Source organism: Sturnira hondurensis, unplaced genomic scaffold, assembly GCF_014824575.4.
Source record: "Sturnira hondurensis isolate 20B ecotype Veracruz unplaced genomic scaffold, ASM1482457v3 Scaffold0019006, whole genome shotgun sequence".
In the NCBI taxonomy this organism is placed as follows: Eukaryota; Metazoa; Chordata; class Mammalia; order Chiroptera; family Phyllostomidae; genus Sturnira; species Sturnira hondurensis.
In genome coordinates this window covers 1,264,926-1,285,456 of record NW_028091637.1, presented here as the reverse complement: position 1 = coordinate 1,285,456, position 20,531 = coordinate 1,264,926, and positions in this window count along the sequence as shown.

Sequence of the window (20,531 nt, the reverse complement as noted above, 5' to 3'; positions counted from 1 at the left end):
CTATTTTTCTCTTTCCCTTCCCCTTTCTCTAAAAATAAATAAATGGAATCTAAAAGAAAAAAGTCACGCACATGGACATAGACATAACCCTTTCTTCTGCATTCTCTTTTCTTCCTCTGGTTCCCTCCATGTGAAAGCAAGCCTTCTCTGAGGGACTTTAGGGATCCTTCTGCAGTTCACATTTTGCCTTTTCTGTATATGTTGAAAAATCAGTTAAGGCAACGTATGCTGTCCATCTTGAAATATTTCTGTTTCTCACAGTGCACTGTGGATTGGTAATTAACCAGCTTCCAAAAGCTGGCTTAGGGTAAAATTTAGACACAAGAAGAGGGAGGTACCCTTGCAGGCTTTGGTTAAAATTACAAATTCCAGCTTACTTTTTCAGAATGGTGTGTATTACAGTTATGAGCACAAGCTCAGTCAAAAATAAAATGAGCCTTTAATTTCCATGCATTCAGGATTTTTTTTGGTTTACAAATTCCCCTTGGGAACTTTGAAGGCAAACATGGATATTTGGGGCAGTAATTAGTATCCGGGGTCTCCTGATCACAATAGAATGTTAATATCACCAATACACTGTATATTTATTATTTTACTCAAGATGAAATATAACATATATACACACATATATATATACTGCTTTAAGCACTAATTTCAGACACATTTGTCATAAAATAAACATGGAAATACCTACAATAATCTTTAGAAACAATGATGCTTTCTCTATAATTCTGCTTTTGAATATGTTAATGCCATTTTGAAATAAAAACTAGGCCTGGATATTGTGGCTCTGGTTTGAAATGTGTGGGTAATGCACTGAATGACTCAACATTTCTATCTGTCAAATGAAAAAAAACTTTGCTGAGATACTTCATTGGGTCATAGTATCATTCATTCAATTATTCATTTACTCAGTAAACATATCAATTGCATGCTTATCATATGACATCGTTATTCTAAACTAGTGATTCAGAGATTAAATGCATAAAAAGACTCTGCCTGCAGAAGGCATAAATATTTGTGAAAGCATTTTGACAGGTGTTGAATTCTATTTAAAAATAAATATCATGTAAAGAGTTATAAGATTGGCCATAAAGAAGTCTATTCTATTCGATTCAGAAACCACATTTCTAGGGCTGTTTTCCCAAGGACATTCTGAAGAAAGGAAAGGTAAATGCACAACTGATTGAGCTCCTACTATATTGTAGCCAGTGCTGCTCGATGAACTATTTCACAAAGACGTAAAAGTCCTTTACCTGCACAGTTGACTGTGGGCACTAGTCACATTGGCTATCCAGCACTTGAACAATAGTCTAAAAACAACTTGATCCAGTTAATAGTAATATGCAAATTTGAATACAGCTTTTTTTTAGTGATCACGTTACGCATAAATTTTGTATCTTTACTGTTGTTAATTTTTACTTGTTTTTCAGTTAGCTCTTGTTGGTATTTTTTTAAAGATTTACTTATTTATTTATCTTTAGAGGGGAAGAGAAGGAGAGAAGGAGAGAAACATCAATGTATGGTTGCTTCCCGTGCATCCCCTGCTGGGAACTGGCCTGCAACCCAGGCATGTGCCCTGACTGGGAATTGAACCGCAATCATGTGGTTTGCAGGCCCGTGCTCAATCCACTGAGCTACACCAGCCAGGTCTTGTTGGTATTTTTATACTGAACAATTGCGATATGTGAAGGTGGATAGAGAAATTCATTTGACTGTCCTTCAACTTAGGACAATCATGTGATTGACGAGGACAGCAGTTTTTAACCAGCGTGTCACTGTGGCACACTGGTGTGTCCCAAGAATGTTTAAAATATGCAGTACCTGACTATTTAGTCAGAGGCACTGACCTCTTTTCTTTTAGGTCCTCAAATTAAAAAATGACAACAGCCAACACAACAACAACTGTCTTGTGTGAATGACTCAAAACTATACCTATACTTTTTTGTCAAATTGGTAAAAAATATACTGAATTTTGCCATGTATAATGTGCACCCATGTTTTCAGCCCAGACTTTCAGGAAAATAATCTTTTGTTTTAAATTTTATTATTAATTTAATACTCTCCATGTATAATGTGCATCCTTACTGTTCCCTCAGATATGTGGGCAAAAACTGCATTATACACAGCATAATACAGTATGTTATGGTGTGCCATAGAATGTTAGTAATTAGTTTATAGGTGCCACGAGATGAAAAAGGCGGAAAGTTGCTGGATTAGGAGTTTGCAAACATCGTTGCAAGGTTACCCTACAGCTTCCTTTCTGGTTTTCCTGGCTGACAAGTCCTCAGATTTCTTCAAAAGGAAACTGCCTCCAATTCTGTGGAATAAGTTAGCTTTATCCAAGCAAGTTCTGCCTGTCATTCTTCCTTCCCATCCCCTCATTTTTCCAGCCACCCTTCTACCCAGAGATGGCCATATTATCTGTTTTGAGCTAATTGGGAAATCTGAAAAAGGTTTGACTTATTGACGAGGGGGAAGCTCCATTTCCACCTGCCTTCTTCCCTCCATTTCTTCCTGTTTGCAGTGTGATTAGGTGCTGTTTGCTGGGAGCTCGAGCTACCATTTGCTGCCAGGAGGCAAGGGAGGATGATCAATGCATTCACATCCCTGATATAACTGAGATCTTACCCGAGAGAGAGAGGGAGGGAGAGAGCTCCATAATTTGAACATAATTTAAAATTTTAAGCCACTTTTTGGTGAGTGTTCTGTTGTCTGCAGCTTAAAACCTTCCCAATAGATTGAAAGTCTTGCCTCATAAGCTGTGGTTTCCACTGTGTGAAGATACATGAAGTCTGGAGGCTGGGTAGTAACCTTCCTCTATGCTAGAGTCTTTACATGCGTCTCCATTAAAGAGAGAGTCTCCGTGTGAACTACCAGACCACAGCTGAACAGATTTGCTAACTAGTGTAGTTGGAATCTAGAAAGCAGCAGGGGCCTAAAAGATCCACAAATGCCCATTTTTACATTCAGCTTTTCTAACATGAATATATTACAGTTGCTGAAGTCTTTCTACAGATGCTATTTGGGCTGGCATTTCTGTAAGTGGAAGAGATTATCTTTTGCTTACAATTTGTCACTTCTAACTGACTGTAGATCATGGCAGTTTAGAAGCTTAACCCCTTTAAAAGTTAGGCTTTCTTCCAGCATTTACACAAATCCCTTCTGCAGGCTGATAAAAATAGCAGCAGCAAGGCAATTAGGTATAATCCCAAACATCTGCAGCCCAATAAATGCTTTCTCCTATTTTAGTTACACACTACTCCAAATTCTCATTTAGGGTCCTGACAAAGTGAAAAAAATGAAAGATCTTTCAAATAACATACATTGAAATTCAACTCGAAATACTTCCATCCATTTCTCACAGCAAATACTGGCCATCGGTTTCAGTGAAACTTAGTGCAATAATGTTATTGTGTGTGTGGATTCACTGGCACAAAATAACTGAAAACTAGATTTTAGTTCAACTTAGGAAACATTTCACAAATTCCTACCAGTCTTGAGTGTTCCCAAAAATTGGACACAAAGAAAACTACGGCACAGTCCCTGCCCTCAAATATCTCATAGTGTAAAGGCAATTTTTTTCACTTCTACGTCCACTGTTTTATCATGAGTTTGTAATATCACAGCCTTAGCATTAGAAGAGGTACTATTAAATAAGTAAATGACCCATAGGAAGTTGGTAAACTTCCAAAGCAGAAAGTAGAGAAGTTTCTGACCTGAGCCATTGAGGGTGTTACCTAAACCAAGGCTGTTAGACTCATTTCCACCCGGGGCTACATCAGCCTTGCGGTTGCCTTCCAAGAGCTGAATGTAATTTTAGGACTGTGTAAATATAACTACTCCCTAACTGTTAAGGAGGTGAAATTACTTTCAGCCCTTGGAAGGCAACTATGAGGCGGATGTGGTCCCAAGTGAAAATGAGTTTGACACCCCTGATCTAAACTAAGAACAACAATAATGAGGTAGCATAAGTTTTTACACCCATTTTTACATCACACAATGTAGTAGAATTTTGCAAATATCTAAAATGTAATTTTCTTTGGCTAAATATACATAGAATCTTATTCCTCTGCCCAATCAAATGAAATAGTTTTTTATTGCCAGCTAACTTTCTGCAAGTAGCTTTTTGTAATCAAGGAAACTATTTCTGTTGTACTAATTGACTTTTGTACCAGTTTCAAGGCTATTGGGCTATTCGGGGATCTTGAGCTAGTTAGGCAGAAGCTCACACTGGTGCATGCGCTCCCACTGCCCTCCACCAAAAAGGGAAGCAGCCACAATTCCCCTGTTTCATAAAGGCCAATAACGACTCCCAAGGGACCAAAAAAAAGTGCAAGCAAGTTATGAGAGGTAATTCCTACAGGGGAGAAAAAGGCAGTGAAAGCAAAAGTGGGCAGGGACATTCTCCTTATGATGCCGGTCTCACAGTTATAAAAGAAAAGGGGCAGGCAGCTATATTGAACAGAAAGACCCTCAGACGGCTATGCAGCTCTGAGCGTCTCAGCCAGTCCACCATGGACTTCCAATGAAAAGACTGCCCATAGAGGACAGTCATAGGAGATACGTTGAGCCCTTGAATCCACACCATACTCATGCGTTGGCTGGATGCTGCCCAGAAAGTGTGTGGTCTTGACTTAAAAGCTGAGACAGACCTTGAAGTGCTGGAGCTCCAGTGAACTGCGCCCCTTGCAGCACATTGTTTTTCAAAAGGAGATATGATCAGCTCACCACCATGTCACGGTGGATTGGTGATGATTGTTAACCTTTTCCTAAAGGCACTTGGCAGGTTTCCAATATAGCACTACATCCACATAAATTCATTCAATGCAATATATTTTATTTAATGCAATTCTCCAAATGCTACCTTAATGGGCTGGTAGCACTGATCTTTAGGACAACCTTCTCTTACAAGGAGTACCATGTAGAGACCTACTTGTCATTAACCAGCTGAAGCGGCTATTTTATTTCAGAAGTATATTTAGGAATCAAACATACGTAGCTGAGATCCAAGCATGTAACTCAGAGCCCAATGTGGAACTGGAGTCTCAAACAATATCACTAGGACATGGTGACATTGTTTACTTTTTCCCCATCTTCCTCTTGGATCTTTTATTCTCCATGTTGTTTTGAGATTTTCGCCAGTCATGTCACTAAGTTGGACACCATTCAAACGCTAAGGCCTGAGAGGAGAGAGAGCCGTGGATGTGGAACGGACAGCCCCAAGTATAAAATACTGTACTGGGTCACAGGACAGTATTTTAGACAGCATGCAACAAGTTTTATATGCTTGCTGTATGAACTATTCTCTTTATGAGTTTATGTAATGAAGGTTATCATACTGTAAAATCAAGTTGTTTAATCTCCTCCAATGTTTTTCTTACCATTGCTTTCAGTTTTAAATCAAGCAAGTCAGACTAAGAAAAATTCAACCCCTTAAATGTTTTACGTTAAAACCAAAACACGAATGAAAAAACTTGAAAGTACAAACTAAACTTTAAAATACTATTCTGTAGCCAACAATTTAGTACTAAATGCCACATGACACTAATAATTAAAGATCTATTTGAAAAAGGCAGCTAATATTATGCCATTTAATTTAGAACTAATGAGGTTTATCAATTTTTATATGTTAAGAAGTGAGCTGTCAGGGGGAGAAGGTACAGAGAATAAGTAGCATAGACGGTAGGTAGAAAATAGACAGGGGAGGGCAAGAGTAGTGTGGGAAATGTAGAAGCTAAAGAACTTGTGACACGTGGACATGAACTAAAGGGGGGAAGAGGGGTAGGGAGTGTGCAGGATGGAGGGGAATGAAAGGGGGGAAATGGGACAACTATAATGGCATAATCAATAAAATATATTTTTTAAAAAAGAAGTGAGCTATCAATAAGTGTAGCCAAAAATAAAGTCTTCTGTAGGCTTGACAATTTTATAAATATTATACCTATGATTTCAGAAATAATGTTACAACATCCTCTGAAAGCAAAATATGAATGAAACATTAAAATGAATCAAATAATTTGATTTTTTAAATAAGAAAGTACATTATCCATTATTATGTAATAAATTGCCACAAACTCAGCAACTTAATACAATACACATTTATTATTTATTATTTCACAATCTCCACAAGTCAAGGGTTTTGGCACAGTTTAACTTCATATTCTGCTCAGGGTCTCACAAGTCTGTGGTCAAGGTGCTGGACAGGCTGCATTCTGATATATAGACTTAACTAGGGAAGAATCTACTTCCAAGTCCATGCAGATTATTGGCAGAATTTATTTCCTCCAAGCTTTAGACTGAGAAGCCCAGCTTTTTGCTGCCTATCCATTGGAGGTGTCCTCTAGGTCCTGAAACACATCAGAAGTTCCTGCTGGCTTCTCACAGCCCTTTATCCCACTGTCTTCTCTAACATGGCTGCTTGTTCCATGAAGGCTGCAGGGAGAATCTCTAGCTGCAATATGCTAGCAAGACAGAGTCTTCTGTAACAGGTCATCACCAGAGGGACACCCTATCACCTTTTCTGCATTATCTAAATTAATCATGGAAGTGACATCCCATATTCAATTAGGTAGAAGCAAAGGGCAGGCACACAGTTGTGCGCACCAGGAGAGGGGATCATAGGGGATCGTCGCAAACAGGTCTATCTGCAACAGAAAGTTTCCTCTTTAATTGGAGGGGCATCTGGCTTTAAATGAAATTAACACCCATTGACCATATTAAAATTTTCTTAGCCGGTAGAGAGAGTTGTAGCCCAGGATGGCTTGTTAGCTACTTAAACTTGATATGTAATTGTTCAAATCTTAATTTAAAAAACATTTTCAAAACTTTATGTAGTTAATATGTAAATTATAAATTCTAGTTATAAACTGAATATTCTGAATTCATCACCCAACTTGACAAAAAACATTACCACATATAAGTAAAAGTTCACTGGGCTGCTATCACTTAATGCTGTCCTCCTCTGCTATCACTTAATGCTGTCCTCCTACATTTTCCCAGAGGTAATCTTTACCTTAAATTTTATATTTGTCATTCCACAACTTATTTAAATACTCTTACCACATGTATATGTCTAAATCATATATTGTTCATATTTACTTATCTTTGAGCTTTACAAAAAATTGTATATTATATATAGTATAATACATACTATATACACTATGTATTGACATATATTAAACCTTTTGTGTTTCATGTATTGTATGATACAATATAGCATGTGTATAAATACATGCATTCATGTATTTATTTATCTATTTATCAATCTATCTATTTAGAGCTTTGTTTGAACTGATTTTTAACTCAAACTTTTCTAGCATTTTCAAACCTAGCTCTATATCTTGGGCAAGGAGAGAATCTTGTTTATGAGCAGCAAGAGTTAAACAAGAACATTAATTGTACAATTATCTTTAACAGCAAAAAATCAAAACAAAGCATTCATGCATATGCACAAACTCAGAACAAACAAAGAAACAACAGGAAGGCACTCAAACACCTATTTTTCCCTTTCCTTTACTTTCAGCTTTGTTCATACCTATTTAGATTTTCAATTTTTTCTTCCTTAAAATTCATGACTTTATTATCATGTTGTATTAACATAATTTTAGGCACAGTAATACTGATTTCAAGACATCAGATTTCACATGAATAATGAAAGGGTACACAAGATATAGTATCAGGAACAATGAGAGAATTGGGAAAAGGTACCAGGGGGATCTGACCCATGGCCCGCAGGCCACATGTAGCCCAGGATGGCTATGAATGCAGCCCAACACAAAATTGTAAACTTACTTAAAACCTTTTTTTTCTCTCATCAGAATTTATTAGTGTTTGTGTATTTAATGTATGGCCAAGACAACTCGTCTTCCGGTGCAGCCCAGGTGTGTACTCATCACCTTCCTGGGGTAACAGGCCAGTCATCTTATGGTCTGCACCAAATGCTCAAATAGGATACCTACAATACACACACTAGTTCTTTGCAGGGGAAGAATAGGATACACACAGTAACTGCAGTAATGTAAGTCTAAATCCCACCAGGTAAACGTCATGCCAAAAGGTTGGGCATCCTGGATAGTGGATAAATGAGACTTGGATTAAAAATGCGTGAGTGCACAGTCACAGCCAGGGGATATGGGGAAGTTTCCTGAGTCTCATTTCTCTCAGCCAGAGTGTGGGAATAAGGTATAAATATTACCATTCATGCCTGATTCCACAGAGTTATTTTGAGAATCAAACACATTACCATATGTGAATTAGCCCTTAAACTCTTAAGTTCTATATTAAAAATGGAACTCTGCCTTCTATTTGAAGAAACATAGAAGAAGAAAAGAGGTACTCTGATATCAAATTAGCAGAATGAACAATGGGAAACAATAGCCCTGAAAATTTAAGTTACAGATGTTGTAGCTTCAACAAGTCTAAGGGGACATTTTAAGGTATGAGATCGCAGCTGACAACCCTGTAGACTGGATTGTAAAGCAGGGGAGGAAACGTAATTTCTGGCTGGATGGTAGAATAATAAATTCACTCATGTTTGAAAAATAGGCCATAGCCACAGATATGTTACTTCACTTCAGAAAGCACACAGAAGATAGGCCAAATTAGCAAACTTTTTATTACACAAATTGTGGGAAAGGAGCAGAGATTGAATAAAGGGTAGAAAAATATAAAATATATAAAGATCTCTTACATTGGTGTGTGTAATATTGAAGAAATGAGAGATGCTAGATTTTTTAGCTCTTGCTAAGTACCATACTTCTTCCCAGGAATTCATTTGTTAAGGTGGTTAACACTAGTTATTGCAATAAAGAAGCTCTCAGACTGCAGTAATTTAACACAGGCTAAGATATCTTTCTCCATCTTTCAGCTGTGCTGGATAAACCAGATGCACTTCAACCTGCCATTGCAGTAGAAAAGAGGATTAGATGTGTCACCCTAGCTGGATCTTAGCTAGGCTATCACAGAAGTGAGACAAATTAGGTCTGGTCACACTTGTTTTTTGGCTGCGTCTAATCACATGGCCCCAATCTAATTTCAAACATGTCTGGGAAATGAGTAGGAAGCATACAAAATTTTGGCGAGCATAATTCCTAAGTCTAGAAGCAATATTTCCTTTGCTCCGTCCTTCAATTCACTGAATACACTCAGACTCTTCCACAGGAGAAAACACAAAGTCCCATGAAGACACTGCATTCTCAAAGTCTAGAGTCTATAGGTTTCGAATAGCAGGGTCTCCATGAGCAGCTGTGTGGCTCATCACCTTCTTGAGATAACAGGCCAGTTATGTCATGGTCTACACCAAATGCTCAAATAGGGTACTTACAATACACATACTTGTTTTTTATAGGGGAAGAATAGGATGCATACAGTAGTTGCTGGAATATAAGTCCAAACCCCATGAGTAAACATCAAAATGAACTGCTACTCTGAGGACTGGGGAGGTAGTTTCTTGATTAAGCACCGATTATTTGCTCTGAAAAGGTATTTGTTTATTTTCCCTTAGCTTTGCTCTCTTTCTCATTCATTTTCTTTCTCAGCCATAATCTGCCTTGTGCTTTGTGGTTTATAAACATCCTGGAATTGCATAATCTTCTCAGCTCATTTTCTGCTCTATGAAAGTGAGAGTTCTGAGGTCTTTTTAAAAATTTAAATAGTTAAAGGGAGCCGGGGAAATTTAGGTGAGCTCAAGGATATTTGTTGAACAAATGCCCTTTATGATCTACAAGGTACAAGGAATTTATGATCTAGGATGGAATGTAAGAAAAATACAGTTACATGTTTATAATATAATGCATACCTAAACAAATTATGGGAATTCAAAGAAAAAATGGAAATCAATCCATATGGAACTACTGAATTTAGTAGATTGGTCCATAATACTATCACCTGCCCACCTGTCTCTTGACTCTTTCCACAAATCCTGCTCCAAAACAATTGAGTTGCTCAAAGTTACTGCTCTTTGCTATTTTTTTTCTTTCTGTGACTTTTCATTGGTTACTTCCTCTGCTTAGAATTTTCTCTTCCACTGACCACCTGACAAACGCCTACTCATCCTGGAAAACTCATCTACAGTGCAACTCAGTAGAACCATCTCTGATTGGCCAGGAGAGATCTAACTATTCCCTCATTTGCTCCTCTCTAGGGTCTGCTTGCCATTGTTTTCACCCCAGTAGTTAAGCATGCATACGGTACATGCAGGTAATCTAATGCATAATCTGAAATGTTGTTCTGAGTCTTTTATTTCCGGACATTTTTTGTCTTATTTATTTTATGTATTTACAATTATACTCTGTACACAGTGGTATATTCTAATATCTATTTCAGTGAGCCCTGATACTGTGAGGTTTTCATTACATCATTCTAAATGGTAATACTATATTCTAAAGAATGGCTTCTCCACAGCTTTTAGGCTGAACATAGTTGGTTCCTATTTTTGTTTTATAAATATCACAGCAACACATGCTTGGAATCCCCTAATGCAGCTAATCATGAATCTCACGAACTTCTAGTATTGTAAGTGGTATGCTGGGTCATTCCTTATTTTCCTACTAATGTTACTTGACAGGAATTCCCTTCAGTGTTACCAAATGGCTTCTAAGTGTTAAGAATAAATATAGTTGCCCCCAAGAATAAGCCATGTTATCTGTTTCTAATATCAACTTCTGCGTACCAAACCACATCAAAATTTAGTGACTGAAAATAATATATGTAGTATTTCCCATGATTCTACATGTTGATCAAGGTCAGCTGGGTGACTGAGCCAGGGCCACATCACCTGGGGATTTGGGGGGGCTGGAACATCAACAATGGCTTCTTCGCATGGCTGTTACGGTGCTGTCTATTGGCTGGGCACCCAACAGAGTCTGTTAACCGGAATTCACACTCATATCCTCTCTTTGTGATTTTGGCTTCTGAGCACCAGTTGGATTTTGAGTAGGAGCATCCCGACGTGCGTGTACCAAAAGTGAGCAAACAAAAGCTGCTAGGTGCTGTAAAGGCTAAACTTGTATCTGGCATATTGTGATTTCTGCAACATTCTATTTTACTAAGTAGCCACATAGCAAAAATAAAGCCAACAGAAAAGCAAATTGCAAGTTAACATCTTTTTAAAAATGGGGCTGTGACAAAGAATTGATAGTTATCTTTAATGCACCACATACCTATCTACCAGTTATTTTTGGTGTCATTCAGAGAAAGTGTTAAATTCTCTTAATTTCATTAGAGCTCAAAATTCTGACAGGTGCTATAAGAATTTCTTCTTACTGAGTGTTTTTTTTTTTCTTGCCAAGTGAATATGTCAGATACTCAGGCTAATTGCTCCAAATAAAATTAAACTTAAATAAATCTTGGGAGAGAAAATAAATTCTGCCTTGAAAAGTATGCTCTATATCATCTTCTGTACATGCTCTATCTAGGCTTGACTCTCCCCCCTTCTCCATTCCATTGCTACCCACTTGTGTGTGCTTCTATGCCAAGGGTCTAAGCTTCTCCAATGGTCATTGCCTAGTACCTAGCAAGAGCATCAATGATTCTAGCACCTATCACTGAGTTCAGCAAGTGAGACTGAAATGACGGCAGACTTGGTAATTTTGCTCTGCAGTTTCCCCATAACGTGTCACCTCTAGAGCCTAGAAACTGGTTTCAGAACAAGAGAGTTCAGATGCACATTTCGACATAGAATTCTACCTCTAGCTGCCTTTAGGAGGCAGACAGTGTTTAATGAGTGGGTTTTTTTTCTTGTTTGAGTTACTCTGTTCCAGAGTCCCCAATATGGTGCTCATGCTGCTGCATTTGAAAACACCAACAGTTTGTTTTGGGCCTCTTTAAAAATATAAACCTTAATTAGGTTTATAGGGCTTCCGTAGCTCACAGAGCTCATACTGGCCGCTCAAATTTTCTCATCTCCATATCACTGCTTCCAGTTCAGCCGAAGTTAATAACAGAAACCTTTGCGCTCAAGACTGAGAAAGAGCCAACCGATTCTGTGACATCGCACAAAGTTCACACATCACAAGCATTGCTTGAGGCTAATACTCATTACCCACCTCTAAACTGTAACAAGTGAATCTACGTTTTTCAAAGATGCCTTTTTCAGTGGAGAAAGAGGAGATAAGATGAACAGCTATGCTAGAAACATGCAGCCTCCACTAATCCTACACCTTACCATCTTAGACCTTTCACTAGCCACCACTGTCTGATTCTATTTGCAAAGGATATTCTCCAGACCTCAAATGCTCTCAATTACCTCTGCAGACAGGAAGCTCAATTCCAAAGGATTTAATGCAGAACAACTTCTTCTACTCCTAAGACTTTAATTCTATCCAAGTATCTAGGAAAACTATTGTTGAACTTTAGATGCACGTTCAAATAACTATTGGGAAATTAACCTGCCTGGATGTGCCCAGGCAACTCAAAATTCAGCCTGTCTGAGAGTGAACGGCTTATCTTTCCACAAAATTTTCTGTCCCAGTGAAGGCTACCGCTATCCAACCTACCACCCATGATGAACAATGAGGTATTTTATCTCATAATTAATTCCCAGAACTGGAAGAGTCTACCAAATAAATATAATCCAAGTCTAGAATTTCCTACAATGCGTTCTACGAAATATTAGTGCCACCAAATGCTTCACGAAATATCCTTTTACAGTGGAAAGTAAATTCTGTTACTCAACCCCCAGTTAAGCATTTGCACTGCACTTTGGCAAATCAGAGCTTATTTAACTTGACTTAACCTAGCGTTTTTCTAGGTTATTTGATCCCCAGACTTTCCTCTTTACCCCCTATGCAAATCCTTACAAGTCACATTACATGAAGTAGACTTAACAAACGGTGTTCTCCCTTATCTCTTGTGGCTTACTTTATTTTGCCATCATTGTTTACCCATCTTTATTTTATGTCTCATTGTTTTATTTTTTGCATTTAAAGTTCTTTCAAGTACAGCTTACATTTAATATTATTTTGTGTTAATTTCAGGTGTACAGCCTAATGGTTAGATAATCATATACTCTACAGAGTGTTCCCCCTGATATATCCAGTATACAACTGGCACCATGCAGAGTTATTACAACATTATTGACTACCCAGTTTGTCCAGAAGGTATCCAGCCATGTAATATGAAAAGCAGAGAAATTTATTGAAGAATATACAGGACAGAAGAAATATTGTACATAGGATAATGGCACCTCAGGCCCCTTCAAAGTAGGCACCTTGGGACTTCACACAGTTCTCCCAGTCACCATCATCTGTCCTATTGTATTTTCTTGAATCTCACCAATGGTCTGTAATATTTTCCCTTTTAAAGGGGATTTTAGTTTTGGGAAAAGGCAGAAGTTGCAGGGCACCAAATGTGGGTTGTAGGGGGGCTGAGTCACCTGGGTGATTTGATATTTTACCAAAAAACTCCACATAAGATGTGAGGCGCTAGTGGGTACACTGTCATGATGAAGCTGCCAATCACCAGTTGCCCATAGCTGTGGCTTTCTCAGTCATCTGAATAACTTCTGCAAGGAATGTACAAGCTTAACACACAATGTGATGCAGATTCATTGCTCTACTCCACAGGTGGGGAACACAAGCTGGCCCTCCACCTAGTTTTATCTGGCTCGGCACCTTGTTTCCACCTGGCAGCTGTGCCGAGCTCCTTGCCCTAGATAAGGAGTAGTTACATTTATTCAGTGCTAAAATTACATTTGGCCCTTTGAAGGCAACCACGAGGCTGATGTGGCCCCCAGTGAAAGTGAATTTGACATCCCTGCTCTATTCCCTCAGTCAATTTGGATGGGACAGCCACACAGTGCACATGCTCAATCAGTGGCATCTACTGTCCCCACTGACTAGTACAATGAAGTCATCATTGTTAACACATAGGCATTAGAGTCCACTCTCCTTGGCTGCCAGGTTACATTAATGTCACACAAACTATTCTCATTATGTTAATGATGACCAGGCTTTTTCTGGACAGACCTTGAGCGTACATTTCTTATGTGATCCCTTACATCTACATGACTCTTTTGTAAGTGTCTTTGACACTTAACATTTCATTATCATGTGTCTCAGTGTAAACATTTTTGGAACCATTCTGTTGGGAGTCTTTGGTACTTTCTGAATCTGAGTGTCTTTTTTCCCTGCACAAGTTTTTGGCCATTATTTCTCTAAATAAGCTTTCAGCCCCCTTCACCTTCTTCTCCTTCTGGGACTCCCGTAATGTATATGTTGATTATCTTGATGGATCTCAAACTTTTGTATTTCTGTGTTATTGTTCCTCTGACTGAATACTTTCAAATAACTTGTCTTTGAGTTCTCTGATTATTTCTCCTATTTGGTCGACTGTGCTATTAAAGCTCTCTATTGAATTTTTCAGCTGAGGTATTGTATTCTTTAGCTCCAGAATATCTTTTGGTTCTTTTTGTTTGTTTNTTCTCATGTGATCCCTTACATCTACATGACTCTTTTGTAAGTGTCTTGGACACTTAACACTTCATTATCATGTGTCTCAGTGTAAACATTTTTGGAACCATTCTGTTGGGAGTCTTTGGGACTTTCTGAATCTGAGTGTCTTTTTTCCCTGCACAAGTTTTTGGCCATTATTTCTCTAAATACTCTTTCAGCCCCCTTCACCTTCTTCTCCTTCTGGGACTCCCATAATGTATATGTTGATTATCTTGATGGATCTCAAACTTTTGTATTTCTGTGTTATTGTTCCTCTGACTGAATACTTTCAAATAACTTGTCTTTGAGTTCTCTGATTATTTCTCCTATTTGGTCGACTGTGCTATTAAAGCTCTCTATGGAATTTTTCAGCTGAGGTATTGTATTCTTTAGCTCCAGAATATCTTTTGGTTCTTTTCGTTTGTTTGTTTCTATCTCTCTGTTGACATTCTCATTTTGTACATGTATTATTTTTCTGATATTATTGAGTGGTCTATCCGTGTTCTGTTGTAGCTAACTGAACTTAAGAAAAGTATTTTTAATTATTTTTCAGGCAATTCATATGTTTTTTTCGGGGCTGGTTAGTTTTGGTTCCTTTGATAGAGATATATATCTCTAGTTTATTGTATCCCTTGCAGTTTTGCCTTGGTGTCTGAACATTTCAAGAAGCAGCCACCTCTTTCCATCTTCATGGACTGAACTTGGCAGAAAAAGAACTTCATCAATAGCCCAACTAGAGATTCTGAAAGTATCTCAAACCTTTTTAATGTATATGCATGCTCTACTTATCCTGAGTTGAAAGTCAGGATTCTGCACCTTTCCTAATCCCACAGAGCCATGCAGGTACTGAGAGTTATCTGCCCCTTTGCCCAGTGCAAGGCACCAAATTGCCGAGACAATGGGTACAAGCTCTACCTCCCCCTCTTCCTCCCACGCAAAGAAGAAAACCCAGGATTATACACCTTCTCTCATTCCTACTCAGTGTGCCAGCTAATGAGAGCTCCCCTCCTGCTTTTTTCTAGGGTATTACCCTGAGATGCTGGTATTCTGGGTGTAAGTTCCACTTCTCTCCCTTCCTCCTGAAGGAAAAGTCTCAGGATAGTGTGCCATCTCTCAGTCCTGTAAACCCTCGCTGGCTGGTAAGATTCATGCCATCTGCTATGCGCCATCTATCCCACCTCCTGTTCTAGCTGCTCCAAAGGCATTGCAACTCTACGGAACCCTACAGCACCCTAGGTAATATGAGAGAGGGCTGGTTCTCACAGGCAGGGCCCTGAAAGGCTAGGGGCAGTGGATGCACCCCTCACTTGCTTTTCCTCATGGGAAAGAAAATCACCAAGATGATCTTTTTCTCTGTTGAGCTGTATTGACTTGGGAGAGGAGAATATGTGAATAAAATAAAACTTCTTTCCCATTTCATTGTGATTGTTCTTGGTCCTTTGTTCTTCTGAGCTGCTGCAACTTATTAACAGGAATCAGGAGTTCTCATAAAGGTATTATGGTCTATACATGTTTAGTAATTGGTTTTTCTCTGATAAACACAAGCTGGGACTTCCAATTTCATCACCTTGCAGATGTCACTAACCTAATCACATGTTTTATATTTGTGTGTCTCATTCACACTTTCATCCTAAACTCTCAACTTCACACCAACATGTGATAAGTGCTTAATAATTGCATGTTAAATAAATTATCTAAATTCAATTTTAACAAACATTACTTCTTTTGTGTTCAGCATCTTGACAATTGTGAAGGCAGTACAAAGGAAAATTATAGAGTTTGCACTGTGAAATGCCATGGCTTATAATTAGTAGTGTGGTTAGAGATAAATACCTCTGATAGTCAGGTGGAACACGGATACATAATAAGATAATAAAAATTAATAAAGTGCTTTGAATGTGGCTGTGGAAAAAATATCTAGCTGGGAGAACAAAGTTAGTTGCTCAGAGGAATTGGCAAATCTATAAAAATATGTCAATGTTCTGATATGTGAGTATTCCAGGAAAGGATATTCTGGAATAAATATATATTGATTCTAGAATAAATAAATACATGTAATATATATATATATATATATATATATATATATCAACAAGGACTCTCTAGTTGAGAAATGTATGCCATTTGGGAGAATAATGTTCAAATAAGTGTTAATTGAGGTGTTNATTATATATTATATATATTATATATATATATATAATCAACAAGGACTCTCTAGTTGAGAAATGTATACCATTTGGGAGAATAATGTTCAAATAAGTGTTAATTGAGGTGTTGGAGATGGATAGAAAAAAAAAGTGAATGGAATATGGCAAGGAGTAAGGCCAAAAAGCTCCATAGTAGAGCATTCACACCAGCTACAGAATGATAAATTATTATTTGGTTCTCCGTATGAGCCTTACAAATAATATTCTTTTACCCTCTTTTTTATTGAATACTGGGGTAACACTAGTTAACAGAATTACAGAATCATTTATATGCTGTATTGTGTGCTCAGCCCCCCAAGTCAAGTCTCTGTCCATCACCATTGATCCCCTCTTACCCTCCTCCCACTCCCTCTCCTCGCCAGCAGTCCCCACACTGTTGTCCATGTCCATGAGATTTTCTTTTTCGCTCAACCCCTTCTTGCCCCCACTCAGAACCTCATCTCTCCTCACCCCTTGACAGCTGTCAGCTTGCTCTCTGTCTATGAGTCTGTCTCTAATTTGCGTGTCAGTTCATTTTATTCATTAGATTCTATGTATGAGTAAAATCATAATTCTTGTCTTTCTTTGACTGGCTTATTTCACTTAGCATAATGTTCTTGAGGTCTCAAACCCACACAAGGCCCACAGGAAAAGAGTGTAAGATGATAATAAGGGTCATAAAAATGTTCTCTTGAAGCTCTGTTTAGATTTTATAAGGGAGACTAAATGGTTGAGGGCTGGAACCACTGCAGAAGTGGCAGAAAGACCAGCCAGGTTTTGAAAATGTCCAGGTAATTAGTGAGATTTTGAAGTAGAAAGGGACAATAGGGAAAGAATTTGCATTAAGCTATTGCTCTCTCAAAAATCAGAACCATGTATTTAGAAAATAATGTCTTTTTTATGTTTTCTTTTTCTGTATTTGTTGCATTTATATTTAGATATTTTTTAAATATTTTATTTATTTCTTTTTAGAGAGAGAGGAAGGGAAGGAGAAAGAGTGGGAGAGAAACATCAATGTGTGGTTGCCTCCCATGTGTCCCCTACTGGGGACCTGTCCCGCAACCCAGGCATGCGCCCCAACCGGGAACCGAACCCCGATCCTTTAGTTCGCAGGCCCACACTCAATCCACTGAGACACACCAGCCAAGGCTATATTTAGATATTTTTGTTTTTATGTTCATCAGTTGGGTCAGAGTATGAGTGCTTTGTACACAACATTGGACAATGCAATCAAAGGCCTTTAAAGTCACTTACTTTGTAGAACAAGATTTATTCTTGGTTTCATTGGGAGCTATATTTCATTACCACAAAGAGGGTAAAGACCAGCATGTCTTTGTGAAATCCTCCATGAATTTCCATATAGATAAAAATGCAGTTTCAAAGAACTCATTTCTTTACATTTGCTAAAGCAGGTGCGTGTAGTCTTGAACATATTGCTCACAGCTATTTTATAGTGGGAGGTAAAACCAAAAGGGAAAAACAGTGTTATTTACACTCTTTTGATTCATGGGGAAAATTACTTCTCTTTGAAAAATCTCTCATTTTAAAAAAAAATCCTGTGCAATGAACACATACATACACACTCATGCACAGAAATGAGAAAACGTGTTTTAATTCATCCACAGGTTCCACTGCAAAACATTTCATAAAACCGCATGGATCAAATTTGCCAATGTGGATGCCTGACTTACTTCTGCTAGATAAAATCAAGTCAACCTGTAATTTCGCATTATAAACAGCTGATCGAGGATGCACAATTTAACATCTGCATGCACAGCAAGCAGTAGGGCCAGCACAAACAGTTGCTGTGATGTGGACAAATGAGTTTGAATTTATACACACTCTTCATGCATTATTCAGATGGCCCCCTTTGTAAATTGGGGTCTTTTCATATGAACAAAGTGATAGAAAATAGTTTGACCAGGTCCAGGTATTTTCAGTAAGAATGTTCCTCAAAATGAAGCAGATTTGTTAATAAAATGTAACATAATGAAAATGTGGACATAGGGAACACCTGGCACACAATTTTGGCAGATAATTAGATAACTGAATACTTACGACAGCTAGCTAATTGTCATAATCAGTGGGTAATTTATTTGGGACATAATATTATTCACGCCTTTCTCGTGTACCAGTGAACGAGTTGCCAGATGTGCGGGAAGCATAATTTCAGTTCTGTTTGTACAATGGGACTTGACTCCCATTATTCTACCTTGGCAAGATGTCGCTCTTTAACTGGTGGCTTTTGGAAAACAGTGATTTGGAGGCAGCTTTTGAGGACAGGCCTTTGTGTGAGAATCATATTTAAGAGTTAACTGAAACAAAGTTAGTGACGAAGTGGATCAATAATTGTCTACAACATATCTTGAAAGGAAAGCTACTTATTAACAATTATTGAAGGCTTCTAAAAGGATTTTTTTAGACCTCATATATGTTAAGAAATTGGAAAGAAGTACACAAAACTGGAGGATACTTGGATATATTCACACATACACTTTCTATGATTATCTTAGTAAGATTTTAACATCTTCAGGATTCAGACACAGGTCACCTTATTGGGGGTCTCTGTGCTGCTCTCCTGGGAATCTCTGGATTTGAGAAAAAGAAAATCCATCATCGGTGCCTGCTGCTGACCTATTGCATAGAGAATAGTTATGATGGAAAATGTAGATTTGCAACAGAATTTGTGTGAGTCACAAAGAATTTTTCATTGAGTTGAGCCATTAAAATTTGGGATCACTTGTTTCCACAGCACAGCATAGCCTATCCTACCTTGTACATGAATGTTTTGATTCTTCAGAAATACTTATACATTTACCTACTTGCTATAATATACTGCTCCTGAGAAAGAACCTGAACCACTGAAAAATTTTTGACTGTCATGTGGAAACATCAGTCAACGTTAACTAAACCAGAAATAATAAGTGACCAATTTTGTCATCGGCCAAAAATGAATTATGTGTCCAATTCTAACTGGGAAATGTGGACTTTGCCTGGATGCGTTTCCCACCCCTTCAAAGCTGAGGTTCATTTTATAAATAAGAAGATAGATTTGGGGAAAATAATTTCCATCTTGCCAAAATTCCTAACCATGTTGAAAGGAATTAGAAAAACTAGATTCAAGAAAGCTGATTAATTTAAGCAATGAAATCAGAAATAGAATCCAGGTCTTTACATCTTGAGTTTCTCAACAATAATTTCTTAGTTTAGGTGGATCCTTCACAAGATTTATGGTTAAAAAAAGAGAAGCATTTGTGGCAGAGAAGGCTTGGCATGCACCAAAGATGGGTGCCCTATTTTCACCTACAAGAGCTGGTGCTGGGAAACACAGAGCATTTCCCACCCTCATTTGCATTTAGTCTGAGGACATGACTAGCTTCTGCCAGTGGGACGTAAGTAAAAATGATGTGTGCCACTCATGGATTTATACAGTCAGAGAATGCACTGCCTTCTCTATCCTTGTTCTTTGTCTACTGAATGTCAATACGTGAAAGAACTATCTTGGAAACTTATATGTTCAAGAAGGCAAGGACTTAGTCATTTGTCATCTGAATGTCTTTGTGCTATAGAAGTACCATCACCTCTTTGCCAGGGCTCTTGCTGAAAAATAGCCTGTACTTGGCCTGGTCTCTGAGAGAGAAGCAAGTTTGGGATTTAGCAACTGAAACATTGGAGTTGGTCTATTGCTGATACTTATTAATGTAGTAGATTAATAAAACAATAAAAGAAGGGATCTAAATAAGTTCTATGGAAATCAGGCATCAATAAGGCAGGTGGCATTCTTTTGGAAGTGGGAATTTACTTTGGCTAGACATGATTTTTTGCTCTTGGATTTGTGAAGATGAGAAAGATGTTACTGAAGAGAGGAAGAAGGTAGAATATACTGAGGGGTTAAGAGAGGACAAAGAGTTGG